The sequence below is a fragment of the Ascaphus truei genome, chromosome 2, assembly GCF_040206685.1.
Source record: "Ascaphus truei isolate aAscTru1 chromosome 2, aAscTru1.hap1, whole genome shotgun sequence".
NCBI lineage: Eukaryota > Metazoa > Chordata > Amphibia > Anura > Ascaphidae > Ascaphus > Ascaphus truei.
The window spans coordinates 199,466,494-199,479,374 of NC_134484.1; the positions used below are offsets into that span (position 1 = coordinate 199,466,494).

Below are 12,881 nucleotides of genomic sequence, written 5' to 3' on the forward strand. Positions count from 1 at the left end.
CCCGCGCGGGACGCCGGGACAGGCCGAGAAGGGGGACACCCCCCCACTGCAATCTGCAGCCCCGCGCGGGATGCCGTGACAGGCCGAGAAGGGGGGGGACACCCCCACTGCAATCTGCAGCCCCGCGCGGGACGCCGGGACAGGCCGAGAAGGGGGGGACACCCCCACTGCAATCTGCAGCCCCGCGCGGGACGCCGGGACAGGCCGAGAAGGGGGGGACACCCCCACTGCAATCTCCTAGCCAAGTTAAGTGGGGACAGGGAGAGAAGGGGGAAGGGGGAACACCTGCCTCGCGCGGGGAGTAAGGGGACTTGCAGGGAAGGGGAGTAAGGGGGCTTGCAGGGAAGGAGAGTAAGGGGGCTTGCAGGGAAGGGGAGTAAGGGGGCTTGCAGGGAAGGAGAGTAAGGGGGCTTGCAGGGAAGGAGTAAGGGGGCTTGCAGAGAAGGGGAGTAAGGGAGCTTGCATGGAAGGAGAGTAAGGGGGCTTGCAGGGAAGGAGAGTAAGGGGGCTTGTAGGGAAGGAGTAAGGGGGCTTGCAGGGAAGCAGCAGCGGGGCCGCAAGACGGAGGATTGGAGAGTACTTACTTACTCTCCAAGAGCTCCGGCCGGAAAGAATGGCTGCTCATTGGGGGAGGGCTCATATAATCAGCTGTCAGGTAGGGAGTTTTTTTTTTTCAGCGCGAGCAGGGGAAATTTTCAGCGCGAACGGGGGAAATTTAAAAATAAAACACGTGTGCTGCTTGGGCCAATGTTTACTCGCCTGGGGGTTAAATCCACCCGCCCCGGGCGTGTAAATGTATACAATTGTCGAACACTGTGTATTGTGGTCTTTTTATGTATTTTGTTTTAATATGTATTGGGGTCTTTTGTATGTATTGTTTTTTTTAAAATAAGTATTGGAGTCTTTTTTATGTATTGTTTTTTTTTAAATATGTATTGTGGTCTTTTGTATGTATTGTTTTTAAAAAATATATATGTATTGGGGTCTTTTTTTAATATGTATGGGTCTTTTTAATGTATTGTTTAAAAAAAATATGTATTTTGGTTTTGAAATATTGGGGGTTATATATGTATTGGAGTGGTGGGGGTGTTGTATGTATTTGGGGGGGGGTTGGTATATATTTGGGGGGTGGTTGTAAAAATCTGGGGGGTGAGGATTTTTTAAATATGTACTTGAGGATGGGAAGTTTTTTGCTTTGGGGGTGTGTTTTTTTGTTGGGGAGGGAATAAGTGAGAGTGGGGTAATTGACAGAGGGGGAGAGTGAGAGGAGAGAGGAGGTGAGTGAGGAAAAGGAGGGAGTAAGAGTGAGACGCAGGGGAGAGAAATACATGTGAGTGAGGGGGCAGGTATTGAGTGAGAGGGGGTTATTGATGGAGGGGGGGAGAGTGAGAGGTGAGACGGAGGGGACAGAAGTACATGGGAAGAGGGTGTGAAATGGGGGGCTCATGAGGTGTGAAATGGGGCTCGCAACACTGCCGACAGGGGGGAAGAGGGGGTTGGTCAGAACTGTAGTCCTGGGCCCCGGGAAATCTGTCTACGGCCCTGTACAAGTGCATAATTAATAATAAACATGACCAAAAAATAATATAATACTGTGATGATCTCACTCTCACTCATCTCACTCACTAGACAAAGGCTTGCTGCCTGGATAACTCACGGACTCTCTCAAAATCCATTAAATCCACAATCCACAAAAGCTTGAATATAAGAGTTCTCCTTGATGCAAAGTGGCCCCAATTGGCATGTGTCTAGATGAAGGAGGTTTCGTCTGTGCAATAGAAGTTACGTTCTCATCCAGTTACAGTAGTTCCTCACGTGTGATATGTGAAAGAAAGGAACATAGCATAATATTGTCAGGAATAAACAGTGCCTGCAAGAACTCACATATTGCTTCTATTGCATGGAAGAAACCTCCCTCATCTAGATGCATGCCAATTGGGACCACTTTGCGCCATGTAGAACTCTAATATTCAAACATTACAGTATATATTAACCCCCTAGTAGCCCACAGGTCAACTAATCATAGGTTTCCTTGACTAGCTGACTACAGTGGCTACAAAGGGGTAAAATAAGCATAACACTACACTACATAGCCCCCTTGCCAACCTTAGTAGCTAGTAAAGCTTTGCCATGTAATGCTTTGCTAACCACTAAGGTAATTAAAGGGTTCAACCTTCCCCTTCCGCCACCCCCAAGAGGCCTAAACACCCTCTCCAGGGCAACTACCTCCTATCCTCACCCCCCACCCCCCTCTAGACTAATGCCCAATATCCCTATTAGACACATTGGGCTAATAGGGATCTTGGGCATTAGCCTAGAGGTGGATAGTTTATGTTTGTTGTGGGGGTAGGGGGCAGTTTCCCTGGGGAGGGTGGTTAGGCATCCCAGGGGCAGGAGGAGTGGGGTGGGGGGTGTGGCGGGATGGGTTAACCCCTTGGTTACCATAGTGGTTAGTAAAGCATTGCCTGACGAGGCTTTTAGGGTCGCCACATTTAAGTTTTTATAATACGTGATGCCGAAATCCAGTAGGAAAATATAATTAAAAGCCATACATTTCCTATATGTTTTGGTGACAAAAACATATACTTTCTCTTCTCCCACAACTCTTTCCCTCTCCCCATCCATTTCGTGCTCTCCCCCTTTCTCTTTCTCTCCCCCCATCCATTTCTTACTCTCCCCCTCTATCAATCTCTCCCCCATCCATTTCTTCCCCCTCCTCCCTCCATCTCTAAACCTGCCTCCTCACTTAAAGTGCCCAGTCCCAGTCCACAGCTCTTACCTGTGGAGTGGAGCCCGCCTTGGCGGCAGACACCGGAAGTTGCAATTGAGCTCTCTGTGGCACGTATTGGGGCGGGCTCCACCCCTGCCCTCCTCTGCAGCCATCATTGTCCTTTGCAGCAGCCACCATCCCCTACCTTCTTGTGCCAGCACCATCTTTCTACTCCCGTCACTGCCGGCTAGGCCTGCATGCGCCCCTGAATTGTCATGTTGCCCCCTGAAATACGGGACAAGTATTTGTCCCGCAGACCTTTCAGGGACACTGGGACAATTAATTGAAAAAAGGGGCAATCCGTATATACGTAAAATCTGGCAAACCTAAATGCTTTACTAGCCAATAAGGTGGGCAACAGGGTTAGGTCATTTTGTAAATGTTTTAATCCCTTTGGTGCTTGTGGTATACCTTGGTAACAACAGGCATCAAACAGGTTAATATTATTTCTATCATAGGCTTCTGTAATAATAATTATTAGAAAAGTGTATGATATCAATATTATCGCAATGTGGGGTCATTAAAGCATTATTTACACCTGCGTTAATTCCCGCATCTCTATTTTCGCCGAATATCGCACCTGCTAACTTACTACCACGATGTTGATGAAAAAATAATTTTTTTAGTGGGTGCGATAATAAATCCACTTTAACCTAGTTTGAAGTACCCGGCCCATAATGTGGGACCTTTTTTTTTTTTTTTACAAATTGAAACTCACTATGGATGACTTTATGTTATACATTTATTTAGTAGCTGAACAAGGAAAGGGGAGGATGGGATGCTTCGCGCTAACTATGAATGGAGTGTAAAACACTCTAGAATTAAATAGAGGATCAAAAGGCAATTAGCTATTAAATAGATGGAAAAAGAACATGGTTCCCCTGTATTGGGGCACAGTCTAAAAAGTAAAGAAGGTGGCCATATGAGCCACCAACGGCTCAGAGATACCCCTGACCCTCGGAGGAATGGTGAATAAGGTAGAGCGTGGGAGCTTACCAGGTCCCTAGGTACAGGTGTACCAGTAGGTACAGGGTGAACCAGACCTCAAATGAGGAGATGACCATAATTAATGGTCTATCTACAGAGACAGATTTCCGTATATTCAGTATACATGGAAATCTGTCTCTGTAGACTATTAATTATGGTAATCTCCTCATTTGAGGTCTGATTACTCCTGTACCTACTGCTACACCAGTACCCGGGGACCTGGTCTGTCCCACACTCTAACCCATTCACCCTTCGTCTGAGTGTTAGGAGTATCTGTGAGCTGTAGGTGGCTCATATGGCTACCTTCTTTACTTTTTAGAGTGTGCACCAATGAAGGGGATCCCTGCTCTCTCCCCATCTATTTCCAATACATTTATTTATGAAGAAATTGATCAGCCATTAAAATTGGGGCTGGTAAGTGTTTAAAAATGCAATTCTTACTCTGTTGTTGACATACTGAAAAGAGGGAAGTTGCAGGTGGTTAGACAATGTTTTGTGACCTTTCTTATAAAGAAATCCCTTCATATTAAACAATACAACAATACATTACAATATAATCTTAATTTGATTTTCCAGAAGGCACAATTCAGTTTAGTCTGAGGCACCCTTAGGTGACAAAAGAATCCTGATTGAGAAACACTGCTTTAGTGTAACCCTCTGTTTTACCTCAGACTGACATCCGCTGCTAAGGTGAGGGCCCGAGTCCACCTCCCTTATACTTTACCCAGTCGTATGTCAGACAAAGGGAAATTAACATTTATTTTTTATAACTCTCATTTTTATTTGGTATTACAGAGCATACATAATATCACCACCTATTGGCATATGTTACAGAATACACAATTTTGTCATCAAAACAGTGACACGTAGATAAGACATGAGACAGACGTAACGAACCACACGTAAACCACATCACTAAGAAGGACAGGACAAACTAGACTGGGGTGAGACACATTAGGGTGGGTGGGGGTGGGGGGCACCTGTAGCTGCTGCATCGGAGCGGAGGATCTGCTTTTTGCTCTATGTGTACGCTAGGGTGTGTTGTGGATATCCCAGTGGTTCTACGTTCTCCGTCGCTATGTCATCATCCCGTCTGGTCTGCTCTGTCCAAGGAGAACGCATTTATCTATATTAGTGCAAAATTGTGGCGGCGTCCACCCCCGGGATGTCTGTTTGGGCCAGCCATGGGGCCCATACGTTTAGACATTTGGGGCCAGAGTCGTTGATCCAACTCGTCAACTGTTCCATCTGGCAGACATGCCAAATTCTGTTTCTGATTTTGGCTATAGTGGGTAATTCCTGTTGTCTCCATACTGCTGCGATCTCACACCTCGTGGCGGTTGCAAAATGTGCAACCAATTTGAGTGTCGCATTAGACACGTCCTGAGGCCGTCTGCCCACGAGGAACAGCCACGGGTCCAGGGGGACCTCCAAGTTGAGGATTCTTTCTAGCCATTCCCTAATAGATTCCCAAATCGGGACCACGTTCGGGCAAGACCACAGCATATGTTTTAAATCAGCTGTTTCCCCACACTGTTTTGGGCAGAGCGGGGAATAGCCCTTGAAAAATTTAGATAATTTCAATGGGGTATGGTACCACCGCATTAGGACTTTATATGCGTTCTCCTTTAACGTGGCACAGATTGAGCTTTTGGTGGCTGCCTGTAATATCTGATCCCATTCCTCGTCCTCTAGTGTCTCCCCTAAATCTGTCTCCCACTGTCGCATGTATTTCAGTCGGGGGGTGTCGGAAGTCTTCGGACAGATTACCTCCCTGTACATCCGAGAAGTTAGTCCTCTTGTGTCTGTCTCTCTGGAACACAGCTGTTCGAAATTGGTTCGTGCTGGGCGAACCGGGAATTTATTATAGAAAGCCCTGACCTGGAGGAATCTAAATAATTCTGTGTTGGGTAGCTTTTTCTCATCCTTAATCATATCGAACGTCTTGATATATTTACATCCTTCCAGGTCCTTTAATCGTAAGTACCCCGCTTGCGTCCATTTTACAAATTTGTCACCTAAAAGCCCTGGAGCAAAATCCGGATTTCCCACCAGGGGGGTCATCAACGACTGTCGTGTGGTCAATTTAGCTTTAAATTTAGATGACTCCCAGACCGCTAGCGAGTTCGCGATTGCACAGAGTGGCATCCCTATTGATTTCTTGCACTGTTTTGGAAGCCAAATCAGATTGTGCAGTTTTACTGGCGCGCAGCATTCTGTTTCTAGGGCCACCCATCTTCTATTTGCTGGGTTCGAGTGACACTGGACAATTTGGCATAATTGTGCCGCCTTGTGGTATGCCAACAAGCAAGGTACCGCTAACCCTCCTCTTGTTACTGGTTTTGTCAGTATGTTTTTCGCAATTCGTGGGCTTTTTTTATTCCAAATAAATTGAATAATGTGAGCCTGCAGCGTGAGGACCTCAGTCCTAACAAGAGGTATTGGGAGGGCTTGAAACAGATATAATAGTTTAGGCAGCAGGTTCATTTTGACACTGTTGATCCGCCCAAACCATGATATGCCATAACCTGCCCAAACCCTGAGATCTTCCTTCAGTTTCTTCATTATTCTGGGGAAATTTGCTTTATATAGTGTGTTGTAGTCCTTTGTGATATATACCCCTAAATATTTGATAGCGGAGGGTTGCCATTTAAAATTGAAGTTGAGCTCTGTCAGTTTTTCGAACGGCTTGGGTAGATTGATGTTAAGCGCTTCCGACTTGGCCTGGTTAATTTTAAACCCCGACACCAAGCTGAAAGTTCCCAAGATCGCAAAGACGTTGGGCAAGGAGGTGAGGGGTTTTGACAGTGTCAAGATTACATTGTCTGCGTATAACGCTACTTTATGATGCTGCTCCCCTATATCTATCCCTGTTATATCTGGGCTTGCTCTGATATGAGCCGCTAACGGTTCTATGCAGAGGGCAAATATTAACGGTGAAAGTGGGCATCCTTGTCTTGTCCCGCTACGGATGTTAAATACCTCCGAGGGGAACCCTTGGTGTCGCACCCTTGCAGTGGGACCATTGTAAAGGGCTAGTATTGCCTCTAGGAGGCGCCCCCCGAACCCAAACGCCCCCAGCGTCTCCCTGAGGAAGGGCCAGTCAATCCTATCAAAGGCCTTTTCGGCGTCCAGACTCAACAACATAGACGGAATACTTTTCTTTTTTGCCAAATCAATCAAATCTACAATCCGCCTAGTATTGTCTGCCGCCTGCCTGCCCTCAATAAAGCCTACTTGATCCGGGTGAATCAGCCCCGGCAGGACAATGCCCACCCTGTTAGCTAACAATTTTGAAAAGATTTTAGTGTCTGAATTGATCAGGGATATTGGCCGGTAGCTCTTGACGTCTGCCGGGTCCTTACCGGGTTTGTGGATCACAGAGATAGCCTGGAGCATCTGCGCCGGGAGGGGCTCTCCTGCTAGAATCCCATTAAATAGGGACAACAAGTGGGGAGCCAGAATCTTGACAAATTTTTTATAATATAAATTTGAAAATCTGTCTGGACCAGGGGCTTTAGCAGGTTTAAGGGACTTCATTACCTCTGTTACTTCCTCAAGGGTGAAGTCGCCCTGGAGTGCCTCCCTATCCTCTCTGCTCAAGGTAGGTCGATTTGCCTCTTTTAGGAATTTGTTCAAAGTTGCTGCGGTCTTTTGTGTGTGGATGACCTTATCTCCGTCGTATAATGTGGCGTAATAATTCTTAAACACCTCCACTATTTGTCGAGGATCGGAGGTAGGGTCCCCCCCCTGAGATTTGATGGATGCTATTCGAAAATTTGGAAGCTTGTTTCGGAGCTTATTGGCCAATAGGGTATCTGGCTTGTTGGCTTTCTCATAGAATCTGCGCTTTGACCATGCCAACTCCTTCTCGGCCTGAGAGGACAGGACCAGGTTAAGTTTAATTTTAGTGTCGCTCAGTTCTTTCCAAACCAATTTATCCTTGTGCGTTTTGTGAAGAGCAGTGAGATGTGCCAATTTCTCACGTAGCTCTTTTACTTTCGCCTCTTTTGCTCGCTTTCTTTTTCCTGCTATGGTCATCAACACCCCCCTCATGGTAGCCTTATGGGCCTCCCAGAGCGTGGACTGAGCCGTCACACTGCCTTTGTTGTCCTTAAAATATTCTTGGATTCGCTCACCAATCTCTTTTGCAGTTACGGGGCATTTAAGGAGGAGTTGGTTGAGCTTCCAGTTTGCTCCAGGTCTGTCTAAGGCGTCTAATGTGCACCGCAGCTCTACCGGTGCATGGTCGGACCACGAGATTCCATGGATCTTTGTGTGCCCTACCACTGGAACCACTCTATTGGATACCAGGAGGTAATCTATCCGACTGTAACGATTGTGTGGGTGGGAATAAAAGGTATATTCCCGTGCATTAGGATGTTGTTCCCGCCAGATATCAATTAGCTGACAGTCTTGCATACCCTTATGTATGGTTAGTACGTCCTGTTTGTGGGATGGGTTAGGTCTCGTACATCTGTCCAGGTCAGAGTCTAGTGTGCGGTTAAGATCGCCTGCTATGAAGATATGTCCCTTCGCGACAGTGTGTAGTTTATTAAAGAACTGTGTAAAGAATGTAGCGCTCGTCTCGCATGGGGCGTAGACTGACGCTAATGTCAGAGGTTGACTTTGTATCATCCCCGTAAGGATGATATAACGACCTTCCGGTTCCGCATATTGTTTATTTATATCTAACGCTAGTTTATTGTGTGCTAAGATAGCCACTCCTCTTTTCTTTGCCTTGTTAGAGGCCAGATAAAAAGTTCTGTAATTTTTGTCTAAATATTTCGGGTGACTGGAGTGTGAAAAGTGGGTGTTCTTGTAGAAAAAGTATATCGGCTTTCAGGCGGCTATACTCTTTAAATGCGATTCTACGCTTAACCGGGCTGGTAAACCCTTTGACATTGTGTGTAATCATTATTAGTTCATTACTCATCCTTGTCTGCAGAAGGTGTGCTCCATTGGCGAGATCATCTGGGCCGTTCGTTGGTCCGCAACTCCAACTGCTTCTGGGAATCTGTAGTTCTCCATCTTCCTGTAGGTTGGTGCACTATGGGGGGGAAGATACAAGAGGGGAGGGGGGAACATCCAGACAGACATAAACAACACATATAAACAGTGGTCTCAGAGCCTCGGTACGAGTACCCCGGCTGTGAGACCAACGCCCTTGGGTACTCAGTGTAGGCGGTCAGGTACTCCCTCCCCCCCTGCTCCCCTCCCTCCCTCACTGGAATCCCCTCCCAAGGGACTTTGCCGGTCATTGGGGTTGATGTCCTTTCCCGCTCCGGCTGTCGGTCCATGCAGGAACAAAAGCAGGCTCGAACCCCGCTATCCGGCCTCCCTCCTATAAAATCTTCCAACAATAACTAGCAAACAATGCTTTCCTAGGATCACTCCTTTGCCCTATGTACTCCTCACTACAGTATCCTTCCACTCCCTTTGTAATACCTTAGCCTCGCACCCCTGCTTGGAGATAATAATCTAGTTCCTGTGTCTCTCTCTGTGGCACGTCCGGGCATTGCTTGGCCTGGTCCTACGCACCCCTCCCCTGTCTTTGGCTGATGGGGCCACCGCTTAAAGAGATGAACTGCATCTAGTTAGTTGCCTGCACTGGAATCAGGTGTGTTTTGGTTACCTGAGTCCTTTTAATCACTTTCCTATGCTCCCTCCCTCTATCTACCTTCCCACGAGTGTCTTGCCTTCTCCTCTCTATCTGTCTCTTATCTTATCTCTTTCCCTTCCCTTATCTCTCTCCATCACTTCCATAAATCCTTCTCTTACGCTAACGTACTCTTACCTTCCAATATATCACATCCCCCTCCTTTCCCCTCAACCTACCTACTCCCCTCTGTTTCTCTTCCCTACTCTTCCCCTCCTTGATCCCTCCACCACCCCATCTACCTACTGCTCCTCTCATCCTAATCACTTGCCCTGAACCACCTACTTAAACTACTTACCCCACCCAATCTCGCCCTATTACCCTTCCCTCTCCTTCCTGCTCACTTCACTTTCCCTCCCCTCCTCTATTTCCCCTCCCCCTGCTCTATTCTTGTCTTCCTTATCTGCCCCCCCCGGCTCCCTGGTCTCTCACCCCTCTACCCCCCCTTCTCTGCAATAATTCAGGTCCACAACAGTGTTCTTTAATGATTTCCGGTGCAGACCAACTCCGCTCCGTTGTCTTCTCTCTTCGGCCTCCTGGCCTGCGTGCCGGTGTCTAGGGACACCGCCACGCAGCCTTCCGCTCGGCGGCCTCTTCCCCGGTCGCAGGCGCCGTTGCTTCCGGCTCTCTGATATGACGTCACCGCAAGTGGTTCCTCTGTTCCTCGCCACCTCCAAGATGGCCGCTCCGATTCCCGCCCCTTCCGGTGACGCACTTCCTCCGGCCGCCATCTTGGATCTCCCAACTCACCAGGGCAGACGCATCGGCACGGCTTCCCGCTCACCTCGATCCTCCCGCCTTCCTGGTTCTGCGTTCCACGCCGTCTGAACTGTCTCCGCCATCTTGGGAGCCATGCCACCACCACGAGGTGAGTCCAGATTTTTTAAACAGGCGCCCGACGTCCCGGCATGCGACATCCACTGGCTCAGCTAGGGGGGGGCACGAGGTACATTAGTCCAGGGCAAAGGTGTAGTTTTCCTGCTTTTTCGAACACCAAACTGGCAACTTTATTATAGTTCAAACTGTGGTGGAACATAGAGGTTAAACATTTCCTCCTCCTTGAGTGGCCCCTTCAGGAGCTGTGCCTCCGACTGTAGTCCAGGATGGTCCCGGGGCCGGTTCTTCCGTCTTGGAGGCCGTGGGGGTCAGCCGCAGCCCCAGCTTCTTGAGGAACGCCTCACCTTCTCCAGGGGCTTTCATACTGATTGGGCGTCCATTTTTAATCACCATCAGCCCGAAGGGAAATAGCCAACGGTAGCGGATGGCATTATCCCTGAGGCATTTAGTTATGGGCCACAGCTCTCTTCTCCGGGCTAATGTAGTTGGGGCAATGTCCTGGAATACTGCAATTTTGGTGCCCTCAAATTCTCTCAGGGGTGCATTCCTTGTGTGCTGCAGCACCGCTTCCCTGGTCTTATAGTGATGGAGCCGCACTATAATGTCCCGCGGTTGTTCTGTTGGTTGTGGCTTTGACCGGAGCGCCCGGTGGCATCTATCCATTCCCAGTTTATCTTGCGGGGAATCCGGGCACATATGGGCGAGCCACCGCGCCACGAACTCACAGTCTCCCACAGTCTCTGGGACGCCCCGCAGGCCGACATTATTGCGTCGGTCGCGGTTTTCTGCGTCTTCTAGTCTGTCTTTTAATTCGTTAATTTGCGCCTGCAGGTCCGCTGTCTTTTTTGTATTGCGCAGGCCAACCTTGGCGTTAGCATCCACCTTCACTTCAAGCTCCTGCGTTCTTGCCCCCAGGGTCCCTACCTCCTTTCCCAGGGCTCTAATTTCAGCCTGCAACATGGATTTTAAGTCTGTATATAGTCTTTCAAAATCGCAGCGTCTTACAGGTAGGAGACCCTGATCCTCCCCTGTATCCCCCTCCTCCTCTGATTCTGATCCAGTGCGGGAGGTGGGTGCCATTGCTGCCGTGGCTCTGCTCGGTTTACCTCTGCCAAAATACTCTGAGAGCCCCTTTTTTGGGGGGGTTTTTGCTATCTTCTTTGACATCCTGGATGTTTAGTTAGTATAAGGTGGTGTTTTTATTCAAGTCTTGCCAGTTTTGTTGTTCGTTTTTTTAGAAAAACAGGGAGTGAGGCACAGAGCTCTCAGTTCAAGCTTCCATGCTCCTTGCTTCCTAGCATGCACCTCCGGGAAATTAACATTTAACATTAAAACAGCTTCACTACCGTAGCGGCTAGCTGCTAAGGCAATGAAGAGGTTAAGCCAGAGTACCTGGTTTATTGGGGGTAGAGCGGGTGGGTGAATGGGGGTACTTGGCCCTGTGTGGGTGGATAGGCCTACCAGGAAGGTTGCTGAAAGGAGTTAATTACCTTCATTACCATTGCAGTGGTAACCCCTCCCGCTACCCACCCTAGGTCAACTACCCCCATTCACCCACCCCGTCTACCCCCAATATACATAAAAATACAACAACCCTACTACCCACCCCCTCTACCCCCAGCCCCCCACCCTTCAACACATGCAGTACAATAATGGGCAAAATCCCTATTATCCAGATCTGGATAATAGCGCATTTGCCCATTAAAAATAAAACATTAGCCAGCCAGCATAAAGTAAATTAAAGTTATACTTACCCTCTGTCAGGATGAAGGCCATTTTCACCTTCCTCCACGTCCTCTGAGTCTTCCGTGGACAGCAACATAAGATAAAATACTAACTACTGGCCACTAACCCCTTAATCACCCTAGCGGTTATTAACTGCTATAGGAATTGAGGGGTTAACCCCCCTCCCCTGCTCCCACCTACGTGGCCTAAGCATGTTTACTGCATAGGATTGAATCCGGGGGTCACTGGAGCTTAAATAAATATGCGGGTCAGCTCCGGAGGCTCCCGGGAACCCCGGAGACCTGCGGGGCCCCCCGGAGACCCTCGCGAACCCCTGGTATCAATCCTATGCAGTAAAAATAAAAGAAACTCCTTGTTATGCATATCACAATTCTGATCTCACAACCCTTTAGCTGGCGAGAAAAGAATGCCAGTTTTATATGCATATCGTAGTTCAGTGATTAGCAATTGCTGACAAAAAATGCGACTTTGGGCATTTTTTCAGCTACCGCACTACTTGTTTTGCTCGTTAAAAAGCCATTTTAGTGCGATATTGCCATGTTATTGAAGCTTTGTGAATAGCTACTCATGCAATATTGCACTAAAAGGGAATTTATAGTGCATTAATACACTTATCGAAGTTTAGTGAATAAGCCCCTATGAATCTGTCAAGGACAAAGTACAGACTCGGTCAAACAAATGGTTCACTACCGTCTTATGTTTCTATGTCTAGAGCAGCTAGTTTTCTTTTCCAAAAATGTTAAATATACTGTTAATGTTTCCGTAAAAATGAAAAAAAAACTACTTTTATTGCCATTTAGTAAGTAATTTAAATGGTGACTGAACATATTTTTTGGACACAAAAAAACACACAATTGGGGTCTATGAATCAAGGCAATTTTT

The 12,881-nt window shown here is 47.7% G+C and overlaps 1 long non-coding RNA gene across 3 annotated transcripts in view; it reads left to right on the top strand.

Moving 5' to 3' along the window:
* LOC142487094 (uncharacterized) overlaps positions 1–12,881 on the top strand; it is a 174,914-nt gene that overhangs the window by 135,727 nt on the left and 26,306 nt on the right. The window lies entirely within an intron of this gene.